Source organism: Brienomyrus brachyistius, chromosome 2 (genome assembly GCF_023856365.1).
Source record: "Brienomyrus brachyistius isolate T26 chromosome 2, BBRACH_0.4, whole genome shotgun sequence".
In the NCBI taxonomy this organism is placed as follows: Eukaryota; Metazoa; Chordata; class Actinopteri; order Osteoglossiformes; family Mormyridae; genus Brienomyrus; species Brienomyrus brachyistius.
In genome coordinates, this window is record NC_064534.1 from 38505761 (window position 1) to 38523703 (window position 17943).

General features: G+C 44.4%; 12 non-coding genes and 3 pseudogenes across 12 annotated transcripts; all 15 read left to right on the plus strand.

Moving 5' to 3' along the window:
• Positions 1-403: 403 nt before the first annotated feature.
• Positions 404-522, plus strand: LOC125731171 (5S ribosomal RNA). The gene has a single exon (XR_007391454.1). It is a non-coding gene; the product is annotated as a 5S ribosomal RNA (ribosomal RNA).
• A 1075-nt stretch (positions 523-1597) lies between these two features.
• Positions 1598-1716, plus strand: LOC125734085 (5S ribosomal RNA). Its single transcript, XR_007393411.1, has one exon. It is a non-coding gene; the product is annotated as a 5S ribosomal RNA (ribosomal RNA).
• Positions 1717-2800: 1084 nt separating this feature from the next.
• On the plus strand, positions 2801-2919 carry LOC125733549 (5S ribosomal RNA). The gene has a single exon (XR_007392891.1). It is a non-coding gene; the product is annotated as a 5S ribosomal RNA (ribosomal RNA).
• A 1080-nt stretch (positions 2920-3999) lies between these two features.
• Positions 4000-4118, plus strand: LOC125733306 (5S ribosomal RNA). Its single transcript, XR_007392654.1, has one exon. It is a non-coding gene; the product is annotated as a 5S ribosomal RNA (ribosomal RNA).
• Positions 4119-5199: 1081 nt separating this feature from the next.
• On the plus strand, positions 5200-5318 carry LOC125731980 (5S ribosomal RNA; annotated as a pseudogene).
• Positions 5319-6395: 1077 nt separating this feature from the next.
• On the plus strand, positions 6396-6514 carry LOC125731999 (5S ribosomal RNA; annotated as a pseudogene).
• A 1075-nt stretch (positions 6515-7589) lies between these two features.
• Positions 7590-7708, plus strand: LOC125732481 (5S ribosomal RNA). Its single transcript, XR_007391860.1, has one exon. It is a non-coding gene; the product is annotated as a 5S ribosomal RNA (ribosomal RNA).
• A 1079-nt stretch (positions 7709-8787) lies between these two features.
• On the plus strand, positions 8788-8906 carry LOC125732482 (5S ribosomal RNA). The gene has a single exon (XR_007391861.1). It is a non-coding gene; the product is annotated as a 5S ribosomal RNA (ribosomal RNA).
• Positions 8907-9985: 1079 nt separating this feature from the next.
• LOC125731313 (5S ribosomal RNA) lies at positions 9986-10104 on the plus strand. The gene has a single exon (XR_007391598.1). It is a non-coding gene; the product is annotated as a 5S ribosomal RNA (ribosomal RNA).
• Positions 10105-11183: 1079 nt separating this feature from the next.
• On the plus strand, positions 11184-11302 carry LOC125734188 (5S ribosomal RNA). Its single transcript, XR_007393512.1, has one exon. It is a non-coding gene; the product is annotated as a 5S ribosomal RNA (ribosomal RNA).
• A 1079-nt stretch (positions 11303-12381) lies between these two features.
• LOC125732484 (5S ribosomal RNA) lies at positions 12382-12500 on the plus strand. Its single transcript, XR_007391863.1, has one exon. It is a non-coding gene; the product is annotated as a 5S ribosomal RNA (ribosomal RNA).
• A 1079-nt stretch (positions 12501-13579) lies between these two features.
• On the plus strand, positions 13580-13698 carry LOC125734993 (5S ribosomal RNA). The gene has a single exon (XR_007394294.1). It is a non-coding gene; the product is annotated as a 5S ribosomal RNA (ribosomal RNA).
• A 1077-nt stretch (positions 13699-14775) lies between these two features.
• On the plus strand, positions 14776-14894 carry LOC125737174 (5S ribosomal RNA). Its single transcript, XR_007396440.1, has one exon. It is a non-coding gene; the product is annotated as a 5S ribosomal RNA (ribosomal RNA).
• Positions 14895-15974: 1080 nt separating this feature from the next.
• On the plus strand, positions 15975-16093 carry LOC125733927 (5S ribosomal RNA). The gene has a single exon (XR_007393259.1). It is a non-coding gene; the product is annotated as a 5S ribosomal RNA (ribosomal RNA).
• Positions 16094-17167: 1074 nt separating this feature from the next.
• On the plus strand, positions 17168-17286 carry LOC125731643 (5S ribosomal RNA; annotated as a pseudogene).
• Positions 17287-17943: the final 657 nt, after the last annotated feature.

Below are 17943 nucleotides of genomic sequence, written 5' to 3' on the forward strand. Positions count from 1 at the left end.
GGGGAAGCATGTGATTCAGCAGCTACCAGTGGGCTTCGTGCGGCGGAGATTTTGTGGCTGTTAGCGGAGTTGATAACAGAGGGTCATTAAGAGAAGCCTGCATGCAGTAGGCAAAGGAGTAATGTTTGCCGGCGGGGGACGTGCGGCGATTAACCTGTGCGGTAGTGAAAAGGAGTTAAAAAGAAGGAAGTGTGCGGATGCGGAAAGAATGGAATAATTGTGGTAGGCTGCCGGCTGAGTAGTTTGGTGAATGTTTGGTGTGGGTCCGGCGCTGCCGATTGGATGGTGGTGCTGCAGTGTGAGTCAGATAAAAAAAAAAAAAAGCAGGAGTAGGATCCAATGGGACTAACTGGCATGTATAGACGCGTGTAATGCAAAAGGGCTGTTTTTGGTAGCATCTTTCGCTTACGGCCATACCACCCTGAACACGCCTGATCTCGTCTGATCTCGGAAGCTAAGGAGGATAGGTTCTGATTAGTACTTGGATGGGAGACCACCTGGGAATACCAGGTGCTGTAAGCTTTTCTCACTTTTACTTTATACAGGGGGCGCTCCACTTCACGATTTATTTAAATCTATCACTCCCCTTCCATTTTACTATTTTATATATATATTTTTTTTTCTCTCATTCATAAAGGCAGCTTTTACACACCGTTTTACTCTAAATACTTCCTGGTAATTCTAGGTGCTGTAAGCTGTCCGTGCCTTTATTCCACCAGGGCGCGATCTTCTCACAAACTTGAAGACTTTCACTCCCCATTCACGTTTTACAACTTATTGTTAATGATAAAGAGACAGCTTTTTACACACAGTTTTAAACAAAGTACTGATATTATTCCTCTTCTACTGACCGCTTTGTTTTCTATGCAAAAACCACTTCGCCACAGAAGACTCGATATTATTGGCATAGCAAGTTCTGCTCTTCTCCTTTCAAAACTTGCTAAAAGCTGTATTTAAAAGAACAGATTGGCCGGGGTAATTCACACCCTTCAATGCCAGCTTAATGTTTAGGTTAGTGGGAATCACAGAGGAATTAGGGATGGAAACTTCTTTGCTGGTGGTAGAAGCGGTCTGGTGAATTTTTAGAGAGAAGAGGCCGTCGATGTTTGAATGTAGAAAATAGGTCTGGCTGCAGCCTGCAGTATGGACTTGTTGGTGTGTGTAGCTCCCAGTGTTCTGACAGCGCGACGTTTTGGGGAAGCATGTGATTCAGCAGCTACCAGTGGGCTTCGTGCGGCGGAGATTTTGTGGCTGTTAGCGGAGTTGATAACAGAGGGTCGTTAAGAGAAGCCTGCATGAGGTAGGCAAAGGAGTAATGTTTGCCGTCGGGGGACGTGCGGCGATTAACCTGTGCGGTAGTGAAAAGGAGTTAAAAAGAAGGAAGTGTGCGGATGCGGAAAGAATGGAATAATTGTGGTAGGCTGCCGGCTGAGTAGTTTGGTGAATGTTTGGTGTGGGTCCGGCGCTGCCGATTGGATGGTGGGGCTGCAGTGTGAGTCAGATAAAAAAAAAAAAAAACAGGAGTAGGATCCAATGGGACTAACTGGCATGTATAGACGCGTGTAATGCAAAAGGGCTGTTTTTGGTAGCATCTCTCGCTTACGGCCATACCACCCTGAACACGCCTGATCTCGTCTGATCTCGGAAGCCAAGCAGGGTAGGGTCTGGTTAGTACTTGGATGGGAGACCACCTGGGAATACCAGGTGCTGTAAGCTTTTCTCACTTTTACTTTATACAGGGGGCGCTCCACTTCACGATTAATTTAAATCTATCACTCCCCTTCCATTTTACTATTTTATATATATATATATATTTTTTTTTTTTTTTCTCATTCCTAAAGGCAGCTTTTAGAAACCGTTTTACTCTAAATACTTCCTGGTAATTCTAGGTGCTGTAAGCTGTTCGTGCCTTTATTCCACCAGGGCGCGATCTTCTCACAAACTTGAAGACTGTCACTCCCCATTCACGTTTTACAACTTATTGTTAATGATAAAGAGACAGCTTTTTACACACAGTTTTAAACAAAGTACTGATATTATTCCTCTTCAACAGACCGCTTTGTTTTCTATGCAAAAACCACTTCGCCACAGAAGACTCGATATTATTGGCATAGCAAGTTCTGCTCTTCTCCTTTCAAAACTTGCTAAAAGCTGTATTTAAAAGAACAGATTGGCCGGGGTAATTCACACCCTTCAATGCCAGCTTAATGTTTAGGTTAGTGGGAATCACAGAGGAATTAGGGATGGAAACTTCTTTGCTGGTGGTAGAAGCGGTCTGGTGAATTTTTAGAGAGAAGAGGCCGTCGATGTTTGAATGTAGAAAATTGTTCTGGCTGCAGCCTGCAGTATGGACTTGTTGGTGTGTGTAGCTCCCAGTGTTCTGACAGCGCGACGTTTTGGGGAAGCATGTGATTCAGCAGCTACCAGTGGGCTTCGTGCGGCGGAGATTTTGTGGCTGTTAGCGGAGTTGATAACAGAGGGTCGTTAAGAGAAGCCTGCATGCAGTAGGCAAAGGAGTAATGTTTGCCGGCGGGGGACGTGCGGCGATTAACCTGTGCGGTAGTGAAAAGGAGTTAAAAAGAAGGAAGTGTGCGGATGCGGAAAGAATGGAATAATTGTGGTAGGCTGCCGGCTGAGTAGTTTGGTGAATGTTTGGTGTGGGTCCCGCGCTGCCGATTGGATGGTGGGGCTGCAGTGTGAGTCAGATAAAAAAAAAAAAAACAGGAGTAGGATCCAATGGGACTAACTGGCATGTATAGACGCGTGTAATGCAAAAGGGCTGTTTTTGGTAGCGTCTCTCGCTTATAGCCATACCACCCTGAACACGCCCGATCTCATCTGATCTCGGAAGCCAAGCAGGGTAGGGTCTGGTTAGTACTTGGATGGGAGACCTCTTGGGAATACCAGGTGCTGTAAGCTTTTCTCACTTTTACTTTATACAGGGGGCGCTCCACTTCACGATTAATTTAAATCTATCACTCCCCTTCCATTTTACTATTTTATATATATATATATATTTTTTTTTTCTCATTCCTAAAGGCAGCTTTTAGAAACCGTTTTACTCTAAATACTTCCTGGTAATTCTAGGTGCTGTAAGCTGTTCGTGCCTTTATTCCACCAGGGCGCGATCTTCTCACAAACTTGAAGACTGTCACTCCCAATTCACGTTTTACAACTTATTGTTAATGATAAAGAGACAGCTTTTTACACACAGTTTTAAACAAAGTACTGATATTATTCCTCTTCAACAGACCGCTTTGTTTTCTATGCAAAAACCACTTCGCCACAGAAGACTCGATATTATTGGCATAGCAAGTTCTGCTCTTCTCCTTTCAAAACTTGCTAAAAGCTGTATTTAAAAGAACAGATTGGCCGGGGTAATTCACACCCTTCAATGCCAGCTTAATGTTTAGGTTAGTTGGAATCACAGCGGAATTAGGGATGGAAACTTCTTTGCTGGTGCTAGAAGCGGTCTGGTGAATTTTTAGAGAGAAGAGGCCGTCGATGTTTGAATGTAGAAAATAGTTCTGGCTGCAGCCTGCAGTATGGACTTGTTGGTGTGTGTAGCTCCCAGTGTTCTGACAGCGCGACGTTTTGGGGAAGCATGTGATTCAGCAGCTACCAGTGGGCTTCGTGCGGCGGAGATTTTGTGGCTGTTAGCGGAGTTGATAACAGAGGGTCGTTAAGAGAAGCCTACATGCAGTAGGCAAAGGAGTAATGTTTGCTGGCGGGGGACGTGCGGCGATTAACCTGTGCGGTAGTGAAAAGGAGTTAAAAAGAAGGAAGTGTGCGGATGCGGAAAGAATGGAATAATTGTGGTAGGCTGCCGGCTGAGTAGTTTGGTGAATGTTTGGTGTGGGTCCGGCGCTGCCGATTGGATGGTGGGGGCTGCAGTGTGAGTCAGATAAAAAAAAAAAAAACAGGAGTAGGATCCAATGGGACTAACTGGCATGTATAGACGCGTGTAATGCAAAAGGGCTGTTTTTGGTAGCGTCTCTCGCTTATAGCCATACCACCCTGAACACGCCCGATCTCATCCGATCTCGGAAGCCAAGCAGGGTAGGGTCTGGTTAGTACTTGGATGGGAGACCTCTTGGGAATACCAGGTGCTGTAAGCTTTTCTCACTTTTACTTTATACAGGGGGCACTCCCCTTCACGATTAATTTAAATCTATCACTCCCCTTACGTTTTACTATTTTATATATATATATTTTTTTTCTCTCATTCATAAAGGCAGCTGTTACACACCGTTTTACTCTAAATACTGCCTGGTAATTCTAGGTGCTGTAAGCTGTTCGTGCCTTTATTCTACCAGGGCGCGATCTTCTCACAAACTTGAAGACTGTCACTCCCCATTCACGTTTTACAACTTATTGTTAATGATAAAGAGACAGCTTTTTACACACAGTTTTAAACAAAGTACTGATATAATTCCTCTTCAACTCACCGCTTTGTTTTATATGCAATAACCACTTCACCACAAAAGACTCGATATTATTGGCATAGCAAGGTCTGCTCTTCTCCTCCTTTCAAAACTTGCTAAAAGCTGTATTTAAAAGAGCAGGTTGGCCATGGTAATTCACACACTTCAATGCCAGCTTAATGTTTAGGTTAGTGGGAATCACAGAGGAATTAGGGATGGAAACTTCTTTGCTGGTGGTAGAAGCGGTCTGGTGAATTTTTAGAGAGAAGAGGCCGTCGATGTTTGAATGTAGAAAATTGTTCTGGCTGCAGCCTGCAGTATGGACTTGTTGGTGTGTGTAGCTCCCAGTGTTCTGACAGCGCGACGTTTTGGGGAAGCATGTGATTCAGCAGCTACCAGTGGGCTTCGTGCGGCGGAGATTTTGTGGCTGTTAGCGGAGTTGATAACAGAGGGTCGTTAAGAGAAGCCTGCATGCAGTAGGCAAAGGAGTAATGTTTGCCGGCGGGGGACGTGCGGCGATTAACCTGTGCGGTAGTGAAAAGGAGTTAAAGAGAAGGAAGTGTGCGGATGCGGAAAGAATGGAATAATTGTGGTAGGCTGCCGGCTGAGTAGTTTGGTGAATGTTTGGTGTGGGTCCGGCGCTGCCGATTGGATGGTGGGGCTGCAGTGTGAGTCAGATAAAAAAAAAAAAAAAAACATTAGTAGGATCCAATGGGACCAACTGGCATGTAAAGAGGCGTGTAATGCAAAAGGGCTGTTTTTGGTAACGTCTCTCGCTTATGGCCATGCCAGCCTGAACACGTCTGATCTCATCCGATCTCGGAAGCCAATCAGGGTAGGGTCTGGTTAGTACTTGGATGGGAGACCACTTGGAAATAACAGGTGCTGTAAGCTTTTCTCACTTTTACTTTATACAGGGGGCACTCCACTTCACGATTATTTTAAATCTATCACTCCCCTTACGTTTTACTATTTTATATATATATTTTTTTTCTCTCATTCATAAAGGCAGCTTTTACACACCGTTTAACTCTAAATACTGCCTGGTAATTCTAGGTGCTGTAAGCTGTTCGTGCCTTTATTCCACCAGGGCGCGATCTTCTCACAAACTTGAAGACTGTCACTCCCCATTCACGTTTTACAACTTATTGTTAATGATAAAGAGACAGCTTTTTACACACAGTTTTAAACAAAGTACTGATATAATTCCTCTTCAACTCACCGCTTTGTTTTCTATGCAAAAACCACTTCACCACAAAAGACTCGATATTATTGGCATAGCAAGGTCTGCTCTTCTCCTCCTTTCAAAACTTGCTAAAAGCTGTATTTAAAAGAGCAGGTTGGCCATGGTAATTCACACACTTCAATGCCAGCTTAATGTTTAGGTTAGTGGGAATCACAGAGGAATTAGGGATGGAAACTTCTTTGTTGGTGGTAGAAGCGGTCTGGTGAATTTTTAGAGAGAAGAGGCCGTCGATGTTTGAATGTAGAAAATTGTTCTGGCTGCAGCCTGCAGTATGGACTTGTTGGTGTGTGTAGCTCCCAGTGTTCTGACAGCGCGACGTTTTGGGGAAGCATGTGATTCAGCAGCTACCAGTGGGCTTCGTGCGGCGGAGATTTTGTGGCTGTTAGCAGAGTTGATAACAGAGGGTCGTTTAGAGAAGCCTGCATGCGCTAGGCAAATGAGTAATGTTTGCCGGCGGGGGACGTGCGGCGATTAACCTGTGCGGTAGTGAAAAGGACTTAAAGAGAAGGAAGTGTGCGGATGCGGAAAGAATGGAATAATTGTGGTAGGCTGCCGGCTGAGTAGTTTGGTGAATGTTTGGTGTGGGTGCGGCACTGCCGATTGGATGGTGGTGCTGCAGTGTGAGTCAGATAAAAAAAAAAAAAAACAGGAGTAGGATCCAATGGGACTAACTGGCATGTATAGAGGCGTGTAATGCTAAAGGGCTGTTTTTGGTAGCATCTCTCGCTTATGGCCATACCACCCTGAACACGCCTGATCTCGTCTGATCTCGGAAGCTAAGCGGGGTAGAGTCTGGTTAGTACTTGGATGGGAGGCTGCCTGGGAATACCACGTGCTGAAAGCTTTTCTCACTTTTACTTTATACAGGGGGCACTCCACCTCACGATTAATTTAAATCTATCACTCCCCTTCCGTTTTACTATTTTATATATTTCTTTTTTCTCTCATTCATAAAGGCAGCTTTTACACACGTTTTACTCTAAATACTGCCTGGTAATTCTAGGTGCTGTAAGCTCTTCGTGCCTTTATTCCACCAGGGCGCGATCTTCTCACAAACTTGAAAACTGTCACTCCCCATTCACGTTTTACAACTTATTGTTAATGAATAAGAGACAGCTTTTTACACACAGTTTTAAAAAAAAGTACTGATATTATTCCTCTTCAACTGACCGCTTTGTTTTCTATGCAAAAACCACTTCGCCACAGAAGACTCGATATTATTGGCATAGCAAGTTCTGCTCTTCTCCTTTCAAAACTTGCTAAAAGCTGTATTTAAAAGAACAGATTGGCCGGGGTAATTCACACCCTTCAATGCCAGCTTAATGTTTAGGTTAGTGGGAATCACAGAGGAATTAGGGATGGAAACTTCTTTGCTGCTGGTAGAAGCTGTCTGGTGAATTTTTAGAGAGAAGAGGCCGTCGATGTTTGAATGTAGAAAATTGTTCTGGCTGCAGCCTGCAGTATGGACTTGTTGGTGTGTGTAGCTCCCAGTGTTCTGACAGCGCAACGTTTTGGGGAAGCATGTGATTCAGCAGCTACCAGTGGGCTTCGTGCGGCGGAGATTTTGTGGCTGTTAGCGGAGTTGATTACAGAGGGTCGTTAAGAGAAGCCTGCATGCGGTAGGCAAATGAGTAATGTTTGCCGGCGGGGGACGTGCGGCGATTAACCTGTGCGGTAGTGAAAAGGAGTTAAAGAGAAGGAAGTGTGCGGATGCGGAAAGAATGGAATAATTGTGGTAGGCTGCCGGCTGAGTAGTTTGGTGAATGTTTGGTGTGGGTCCGGCGCTGCCGATTGGATGGTGGTGCTGCAGTGTGAGTCAGATAAAAAAAAAAAAAAAAACCAGGAGTAGGATCCAATGGGACCAACTGGCATGTATAGAGGCGTGTAATGCAAAAGGGCTGTTTTTGGTAGCGTCTCTCGCTTATGGCCATACCACCCTGAACACGCCCGATCTCGTCTGATCTCGGAAGCTAAGCAGGGTAGGGTCTGGTTAGTACTTGGATGGGAGACCACCTGGGAATACCAGGTGCTGTAAGCTTTTCTCACTTTTACTTTATACAGGGGGCGCTCCACTTCACGATTAATTTAAATCTATCACTCCCCTTCCATTTTACTATTTTATATATATATTTTTATTTTCTCTCTTTCATAAAGGCAGCTTTTACACACCGTTTTACTCTAAATACTGCCTGGTAATTCTAGGTGCTGTAAGCTCTTCGTGCCTTTATTCCACCAGGGCGCGATCTTCTCACAAACTTGAAAACTGTCACTCCCCATTCACGTTTTACAACTTATTGTTAATGAATAAGAGACAGCTTTTTACACACAGTTTTAAAAAAAAGTACTGATATTATTCCTCTTCAACTGACCGCTTTGTTTTCTATGCAAAAACCACTTCGCCACAGAAGACTCGATATTATTGGCATAGCAAGTTCTGCTCTTCTCCTTTCAAAACTTGCTAAAAGCTGTATTTAAAAGAACAGATTGGCCGGGGTAATTCACACCCTTCAATGCCAGCTTAATGTTTAGGTTAGTGGGAATCACAGAGGAATTAGGGATGGAAACTTCTTTGCTGGTGGTAGAAGCGGTCTGGTGAATTTTTAGAGAGAAGAGGCCGTCGATGTTTGAATGTAGAAAATTGTTCTGGCTGCAGCCTGCAGTATGGACTTGTTGGTGTGTGTAGCTCCCAGTGTTCTGACAGCGCAACGTTTTGGGGAAGCATGTGATTCAGCAGCTACCAGTAGGCTTCGTGCGGCGGAGATTTTGTGGCTGTTAGCGGAGTTGATTACAGAGGGTCGTTAAGAGAAGCCTGCATGCGGTAGGCAAATGAGTAATGTTTGCCGGCGGGGGACGTGCGGCGATTAACCTGTGCGGTAGTGAAAAGGAGTTAAAGAGAAGGAAGTGTGCGGATGCGGAAAGAATGGAATAATTGTGGTAGGCTGCCGGCTGAGTAGTTTGGTGAATGTTTGGTGTGGGTCCGGCGCTGCCGATTGGATGGTGGTGCTGCAGTGTGAGTCAGATAAAAAAAAAAAAAAAACCAGGAGTAGGATCCAATGGGACCAACTGGCATGTATAGAGGCGTGTAATGCAAAAGGGCTGTTTTTGGTAGCGTCTCTCGCTTATGGCCATACCACCCTGAACACGCCCGATCTCGTCTGATCTCGGAAGCTAAGCAGGGTAGGGTCTGGTTAGTACTTGGATGGGAGACCACCTGGGAATACCAGGTGCTGTAAGCTTTTCTCACTTTTACTTTATACAGGGGGCGCTCCACTTCACGATTAATTTAAATCTATCACTCCCCTTCCATTTTACTATTTTATATATATATTTTTATTTTCTCTCTTTCATAAAGGCAGCTTTTACACACCGTTTTACTCTAAATACTGCCTGGTAATTCTAGGTGCTGTAAGCTCTTCGTGCCTTTATTCCACCAGGGCGCGATCTTCTCACAAACTTGAAAACTGTCACTCCCCATTCACGTTTTACAACTTATTGTTAATGAATAAGAGACAGCTTTTTACACACAGTTTTAAAAAAAAGTACTGATATTATTCCTCTTCAACTGACCGCTTTGTTTTCTATACAAAAACCACTTCGCCACAGAAGACTCGATATTATTGGCATAGCAAGTTCTGCTCTTCTCCTTTCAAAACTTGCTAAAAGCTGTATTTAAAAGAACAGATTGGCCGGGGTAATTCACTCCCTTCAATGCCAGCTTAATGTTTAGGTTAGTGGGAATCACAGAGGAATTAGGGATGGAAACTTCTTTGCTGGTGGTAGAAGCGGTCTGGTGAATTTTTAGAGAGAAGAGGCCGTCGATGTTTGAATGTAGAAAATTGTTCTGGCTGCAGCCTGCAGTATGGACTTGTTGGTGTGTGTAGCTCCCAGTGTTCTGACAGCGCAACGTTTTGGGGAAGCATGTGATTCAGCAGCTACCAGTGGGCTTCGTGCGGCGGAGATTTTGTGGCTGTTAGCGGAGTTGATAACAGAGGGTCGTTAAGAGAAGCCTGCATGCAGTAGGCAAAGGAGTAATGTTTGCCGGCGGGGGACGTGCGGCGATTAACCTGTGCGGTAGTGAAAAGGAGTTAAAGAGAAGGAAGTGTGCGGATGCGGAAAGAATGGAATAATTGTGGTAGGCTGCCGGCTGAGTAGTTTGGTGAATGTTTGGTGTGGGTCCGGCGTTGCCGATTGGATGGTGGGGCTGCAGTGTGAGTCAGATAAAAAAAAAAAAAAAACCAGGAGTAGGATCCAATGGGACCAACTGGCATGTATAGAGGCGTGTAATGCAAAAGGGCTGTTTTTGGTAGCGTCTCTCGCTTATGGCCATACCACCCTGAACACGCCTGATCTCGTCTGATCTTGGAAGCTAAGCAGGGTAGGGTCTGGTTAGTACTTGGATGGGAGACCACCTGGGAGTAGCAGGTTCTGTAAGCTTTTCTCACTTTTACTTTATACAGGGGGCGCTCCACTTCACGATTAATTTAAATCTATCACTCCCCTTCCATTTTACTATTTTATATATATATTTTTATTTTCTCTCTTTCATAAAGGCAGCTTTTACACACCGTTTTACTCTAAATACTGCCTGGTAATTCTAGGTGCTGTAAGCTCTTCGTGCCTTTATTCCACCAGGGCGCGATCTTCTCACAAACTTGAAAACTGTCACTCCCCATTCACGTTTTACAACTTATTGTTAATGAATAAGAGACAGCTTTTTACACACAGTTTTAAAAAAAAGTACTGATATTATTCCTCTTCAACTGACCGCTTTGTTTTCTATGCAAAAACCACTTCGCCACAGAAGACTCGATATTATTGGCATAGCAAGTTCTGCTCTTCTCCTTTCAAAACTTGCTAAAAGCTGTATTTAAAAGAACAGATTGGCCGGGGTAATTCACACCCTTCAATGCCAGCTTAATGTTTAGGTTAGTGGGAATCACAGAGGAATTAGGGATGGAAACTTCTTTGCTGCTGGTAGAAGCGGTCTGGTGAATTTTTAGAGAGAAGAGGCCGTCGATGTTTGAATGTAGAAAATTGTTCTGGCTGCAGCCTGCAGTATGGACTTGTTGGTGTGTGTAGCTCCCAGTGTTCTGACAGCGCAACGTTTTGGGGAAGCATGTGATTCAGCAGCTACCAGTGGGCTTCGTGCGGCGGAGATTTTGTGGCTGTTAGCGGAGTTGATTACAGAGGGTCGTTAAGAGAAGCCTGCATGCGGTAGGCAAATGAGTAATGTTTGCCGGCGGGGGACGTGCGGCGATTAACCTGTGCGGTAGTGAAAAGGAGTTAAAGAGAAGGAAGTGTGCGGATGCGGAAAGAATGGAATAATTGTGGTAGGCTGCCGGCTGAGTAGTTTGGTGAATGTTTGGTGTGGGTCCGGCGCTGCCGATTGGATGGTGGTGCTGCAGTGTGAGTCAGATAAAAAAAAAAAAAAAACCAGGAGTAGGATCCAATGGGACCAACTGGCATGTATAGAGGCGTGTAATGCAAAAGGGCTGTTTTTGGTAGCGTCTCTCGCTTATGGCCATACCACCCTAAACACGCCCGATCTCGTCTGATCTCGGAAGCTAAGCAGGGTAGGGTCTGGTTAGTACTTGGATGGGAGACCACCTGGGAATACCAGGTGCTGTAAGCTTTTCTCACTTTTACTTTATACAGGGGGCGCTCCACTTCACGATTAATTTAAATCTATCACTCCCCTTCCATTTTACTATTTTATATATATATTTTTATTTTCTCTCTTTCATAAAGGCAGCTTTTACACACCGTTTTACTCTAAATACTGCCTGGTAATTCTAGGTGCTGTAAGCTCTTCGTGCCTTTATTCCACCAGGGCGCGATCTTCTCACAAACTTGAAAACTGTCACTCCCCATTCACGTTTTACAACTTATTGTTAATGAATAAGAGACAGCTTTTTACACACAGTTTTAAAAAAAAGTACTGATATTATTCCTCTTCAACTGACCGCTTTGTTTTCTATGCAAAAACCACTTCGCCACAGAAGACTCGATATTATTGGCATAGCAAGTTCTGCTCTTCTCCTTTCAAAACTTGCTAAAAGCTGTATTTAAAAGAACAGATTGGCCGGGGTAATTCACACCCTTCAATGCCAGCTTAATGTTTAGGTTAGTGGGAATCACAGAGGAATTAGGGATGGAAACTTCTTTGCTGGTGGTAGAAGCGGTCTGGTGAATTTTTAGAGAGAAGAGGCCGTCGATGTTTGAATGTAGAAAATTGTTCTGGCTGCAGCCTGCAGTATGGACTTGTTGGTGTGTGTAGCTCCCAGTGTTCTGACAGCGCAACGTTTTGGGGAAGCATGTGATTCAGCAGCTACCAGTAGGCTTCGTGCGGCGGAGATTTTGTGGCTGTTAGCGGAGTTGATTACAGAGGGTCGTTAAGAGAAGCCTGCATGCGGTAGGCAAATGAGTAATGTTTGCCGGCGGGGGACGTGCGGCGATTAACCTGTGCGGTAGTGAAAAGGAGTTAAAGAGAAGGAAGTGTGCGGATGCGGAAAGAATGGAATAATTGTGGTAGGCTGCCGGCTGAGTAGTTTGGTGAATGTTTGGTGTGGGTCCGGCGCTGCCGATTGGATGGTGGTGCTGCAGTGTGAGTCAGATAAAAAAAAAAAAAAAACCAGGAGTAGGATCCAATGGGACCAACTGGCATGTATAGAGGCGTGTAATGCAAAAGGGCTGTTTTTGGTAGCGTCTCTCGCTTATGGCCATACCACCCTGAACACGCCCGATCTCGTCTGATCTCGGAAGCTAAGCAGGGTAGGGTCTGGTTAGTACTTGGATGGGAGACCACCTGGGAATACCAGGTGCTGTAAGCTTTTCTCACTTTTACTTTATACAGGGGGCGCTCCACTTCACGATTAATTTAAATCTATCACTCCCCTTCCATTTTACTATTTTATATATATATTTTTATTTTCTCTCTTTCATAAAGGCAGCTTTTACACACCGTTTTACTCTAAATACTGCCTGGTAATTCTAGGTGCTGTAAGCTCTTCGTGCCTTTATTCCACCAGGGCGCGATCTTCTCACAAACTTGAAAACTGTCACTCCCCATTCACGTTTTACAACTTATTGTTAATGAATAAGAGACAGCTTTTTACACACAGTTTTAAAAAAAAGTACTGATATTATTCCTCTTCAACTGACCGCTTTGTTTTCTATACAAAAACCACTTCGCCACAGAAGACTCGATATTATTGGCATAGCAAGTTCTGCTCTTCTCCTTTCAAAACTTGCTAAAAGCTGTATTTAAAAGAACAGATTGGCCGGGGTAATTCACTCCCTTCAATGCCAGCTTAATGTTTAGGTTAGTGGGAATCACAGAGGAATTAGGGATGGAAACTTCTTTGCTGGTGGTAGAAGCGGTCTGGTGAATTTTTAGAGAGAAGAGGCCGTCGATGTTTGAATGTAGAAAATTGTTCTGGCTGCAGCCTGCAGTATGGACTTGTTGGTGTGTGTAGCTCCCAGTGTTCTGACAGCGCAACGTTTTGGGGAAGCATGTGATTCAGCAGCTACCAGTGGGCTTCGTGCGGCGGAGATTTTGTGGCTGTTAGCGGAGTTGATAACAGAGGGTCGTTAAGAGAAGCCTGCATGCAGTAGGCAAAGGAGTAATGTTTGCCGGCGGGGGACGTGCGGCGATTAACCTGTGCGGTAGTGAAAAGGAGTTAAAGAGAAGGAAGTGTGCGGATGCGGAAAGAATGGAATAATTGTGGTAGGCTGCCGGCTGAGTAGTTTGGTGAATGTTTGGTGTGGGTCCGGCGTTGCCGATTGGATGGTGGGGCTGCAGTGTGAGTCAGATAAAAAAAAAAAAAAAACCAGGAGTAGGATCCAATGGGACCAACTGGCATGTATAGAGGCGTGTAATGCAAAAGGGCTGTTTTTGGTAGCGTCTCTCGCTTACGGCCATACCACCCTGAACACGCCCAATCTCGTCTGATCTCGGAAGCCAAGCAGGGTAGGGTCTGGTTAGTACTTGGATGGGAGACCTCCTGGGAATACCAGGTGCTGTAAGCCTTTCTCCCTTTTACTTTATACAGGGGGTGCTCCACTTCACGATTAATTTAAATCTATCACTCCCCTTCCATTTTACTATTTTATATATATATATTTTTTTTTTTCTCTCATTCCTAAAGGCAGCTTTTAGAAACCGTTTTACTCTAAATACTTCCTGGTAATTCTAGGTGCTGTAAGCTGTTCGTGCCTTTATTCCACCAGGGCGCGATCTTCTCACAAACTTGAAGACTGTCACTCCCCATTCACGTTTTACAACTTATTGTTAATGATAAAGAGACAGCTTTTTACACACAGTTTTAAGCAAAGTACTGATATTATTCCTCTTCAACTCACCGCTTTGTTTTCTATGCAAAAACCACTTCGCCACAGAAGACTCGATATTATTGGCATAGCAAGTTCTGCTCTTCTCCTTTCAAAACTTGCTAAAAGCTGTATTTAAAAGAACAGATTGGCCGGGGTAATTCACACCCTTCAATGCCAGCTTAATGTTTAGGTTAGTGGGAATCACAGAGGAATTAGGGATGGAAACTTCTTTGCTGGTGGTAGAAGCGGTCTGGTGAATTTTTAGAGAGAAGAGGCCGTCGATGTTTGAATGTAGAAAATAGTTCTGGCTGCAGCCTGCAGTATGGACTTGTTGGTGTGTGTAGCTCCCAGTGTTCTGACAGCGCGACGTTTTGGGGAAGCATGTGATTCAGCAGCTACCAGTGGGCTTCGTGCAGCGGAGATTTTGTGGCTGTTAGCGGAGTTGATAACAGAGGGTCGTTAAGAGAAGCCTACATGCAGTAGGCTAATGAGTAATGTTTGCCGGCGGGGGACGTGCGGCGATTAACCTGTTCGGTAGTGAAAAGGACTTAAAGAGAAGGAAGTGTGCGGAAGCGGAAAGAATGGAATAATTGTGGTAGGCTGCCGGCTGAGTAGTTTGGTGAATGTTTGGTGTGGGTGCGGCGCTGCCGATTGGATGGTGGTGCTGCAGTGTGAGTCAGATAAAAAAAAAAAACCAGGAGTAGGATCCAATGGGACTAACTGGCATGTATAGACGCGTGTAATGCAAAAGGGCTGTTTTTGGTAGCATCCCTCGCTTACGGCCATACCACCCTGAACACGCCTGATCTCATCTGATCTCGGAAGCCAAGCAGGGTAGGGTCTGGTTAGTACTTGGATGGGAGACTGCCTGGGAATACCACGTGCTGTAAGCTTTTCTCACTTTTACTTTATACAGGGGGCACTCCACCTCACGATTAATTTAAATCTATCACTCCCCTTCCATTTTACTATTTTATATATATATATATTTTTTTCTCTCATTCATAAAGGCAGCTTTTAGAAACCGTTTTACTCTAAATACTGCCTGGTAATTCTAGGTGCTGTAAGCTGTTCGTGCCTTTATTCCACCAGGGCACGATCTTCTCACAAACTTGAAGACTGTCACTCCCCATTCACGTTTTACAACTTATTGTTAATGATAAAGAAACAGCTTTTTACACACAGTTTTAAACAAAGTACTGATATTATTCCTCTTCAACTGACCGCTTTGTTTTCTATGCAAAAACCACTTCGCCACAGAAGACTCGATATTATTGGCATAGCAAGTTCAGCTCTTCTCCTTTCAAAACTTGCTAAAAGCTGTATTTAAAAGAACAGATTGGCCGGGGTAATTCACACCCTTCAATGCCAGCTTAATGTTTAGGTTAGTGGGAATCACAGAGGAATTAGGGATGGAAACTTCTTTGCTGGTGGTAGAAGCGGTCTGGTGAATTTTTAGAGAGAAGAGGCCGTCGATGTTTCAATGTAGAAAATTGTTCTGGCTGCAGCCTGCAGTATGGACTTGTTGGTGTGTGTAGCTCCCAGTGTTCTGACAGCGTGACGTTTTGGGGAAGCATGTGATTCAGCAGCTACCAGTGGGCTTCGTGCGGCGGAGATTTTGTGGCTGTTAGCGGAGTTGATAACAGAGGGTCGTTAAGAGAAGCCTGCATGCAGTAGGCAAAGGAGTAATGTTTGCCGGCGGGGGATGTGCGGCGATTAACCTGTGCGGTAGTGAAAAGGAGTTAAAAAGAAGGAAGTGTGCGGATGCGGAAAGAATGGAATAATTGTGGTAGGCTGCCGGCTGAGTAGTTTGGTGAATGTTTGGTGTGGGTCCGGCGCTGCCGATTGGATGGTGGGACTGCAGTGTGAGTCAGATAAAAAAAAAAAAAAAAAACATTAGTAGGATCCAATGGGACCAACTGGCATGTATAGAGGCGTGTAATGCAAAAGGGCTGTTTTTGGTAGCGTCTCTCGCTTATGGCCATACCACCCTGAACACGCCCGATCTCATCTGATCTCGGAAGCTAAGCAGGCTAGGGTCTGGTTAGTACTTGGATGGGAGACCTCCTGGGAATACCAGGTGCTGTAAGCTTTTCTCACTTTTACTTTATACAGGGGGCGCTCCACTTCACGATTAATTTAAATCTATCACTCCCCTTCCATTTTACTATTTTATATATATATTTTTTTTTTCTCTCATTCATAAAGGCAGCTTTTAGAAACCGTTTTACTCTAAATACTTCCTGGTAATTCTAGGTGCTGTAAGCTGTTCGTGCCTTTATTCCACCAGGGCGCGATCTTCTCACAAACTTGAAGACTGTCACTCCCCATTCACGTTTTTCAACTTATTGTTAATGATAAAGAGACAGCTTTTTACACACAGTTTTAAACAAAGTACTGATATTATTCCTCTTCAACTGACCGCTTTGTTTTCTATGCAAAAACCACTTCGCCACAGAAGACTCGATATTATTGGCATAGCAAGTTCTGCTCTTCTCCTTTCAAAACTTGCTAAAAGCTGTATTTAAAAGAACAGATTGGCCGGGGTAATTCACACCCTTCAATGCCAGCTTAATGTTTAGGTTAGTGGGAATCACAGAGGAATTAGGGATGGAAACTTCTTTGCTGGTGGTAGAAGCGGTCTGGTGAATTTTTAGAGAGAAGAGGCCGTCGATGTTTGAATGTAGAAAATAGTTCTGGCTGCAGCCTGCAGTATGGACTTGTTGGTGTGTGTAGCTCCCAGTGTTCTGACAGCGCGACGTTTTGGGGAAGCATGTGATTCAGCAGCTACCAGTGGGCTTCGTGCAGCGGAGATTTTGTGGCTGTTAGCGGAGTTGATAACAGAGGGTCGTTAAGAGAAGCCTACATGCAGTAGGCTAATGAGTAATGTTTGCCGGCGGGGGACGTGCGGCGATTAACCTGTTCGGTAGTGAAAAGGACTTAAAGAGAAGGAAGTGTGCGGAAGCGGAAAGAATGGAATAATTGTGGTAGGCTGCCAGCTGAGTAGTTTGGTGAATGTTTGGTGTGGGTGCGGCGCTGCCGATTGGATGGTGGTGCTGCAGTGTGAGTCAGATAAAAAAAAAAAACCAGGAGTAGGATCCAATGGGACTAACTGGCATGTATAGAGGCGTGTAATGCAAAAGGGCTGTTTTTGTTTGCTTTTCTCGCTTATGGCCATACCACCCTGAACACGCCTGATCTCATCTGATCGCTGAAGCCAAGCAGGGTAGGGTCTGGTTAGTACTTGGATGGGAGACTGCCTGGGAATACCAAGTGCTGTAAGCTTTTCTCACTTTTACTTTATACAGGGGGCACTCCACCTCACGATTAATTTAAATCTATCACTCCCCTTCCATTTTACTATTTTATATATTTCTTTTTTCTCTCATTCATAAAGGCAGCTTTTACACACGTTTTACTCTAAATACTGCCTGGTAATTCTAGGTGCTGTAAGCTGTTCGTGCCTTTATTCCACCAGGGCACGATCTTCTCACAAACTTGAAGACTGTCACTCCCCATTCACGTTTTACAACTTATTGTTAATGATAAAGAAACAGCTTTTTACACACAGTTTTAAACAAAGTACTGATATTATTCCTCTTCAACTGACCGCTTTGTTTTCTATGCAAAAACCACTTCGCCACAGAAGACTCGATATTATTGGCATAGCAAGTTCAGCTCTTCTCCTTTCAAAACTTGCTAAAAGCTGTATTTAAAAGAACAGATTGGCCGGGGTAATTCACACCCTTCAATGCCAGCTTAATGTTTAGGTTAGTGGGAATCACAGAGGAATTAGGGATGGAAACTTCTTTGCTGGTGGTAGAAGCGGTCTGGTGAATTTTTAGAGAGAAGAGGCCGTCGATGTTTCAATGTAGAAAATTGTTCTGGCTGCAGCCTGCAGTATGGACTTGTTGGTGTGTGTAGCTCCCAGTGTTCTGACAG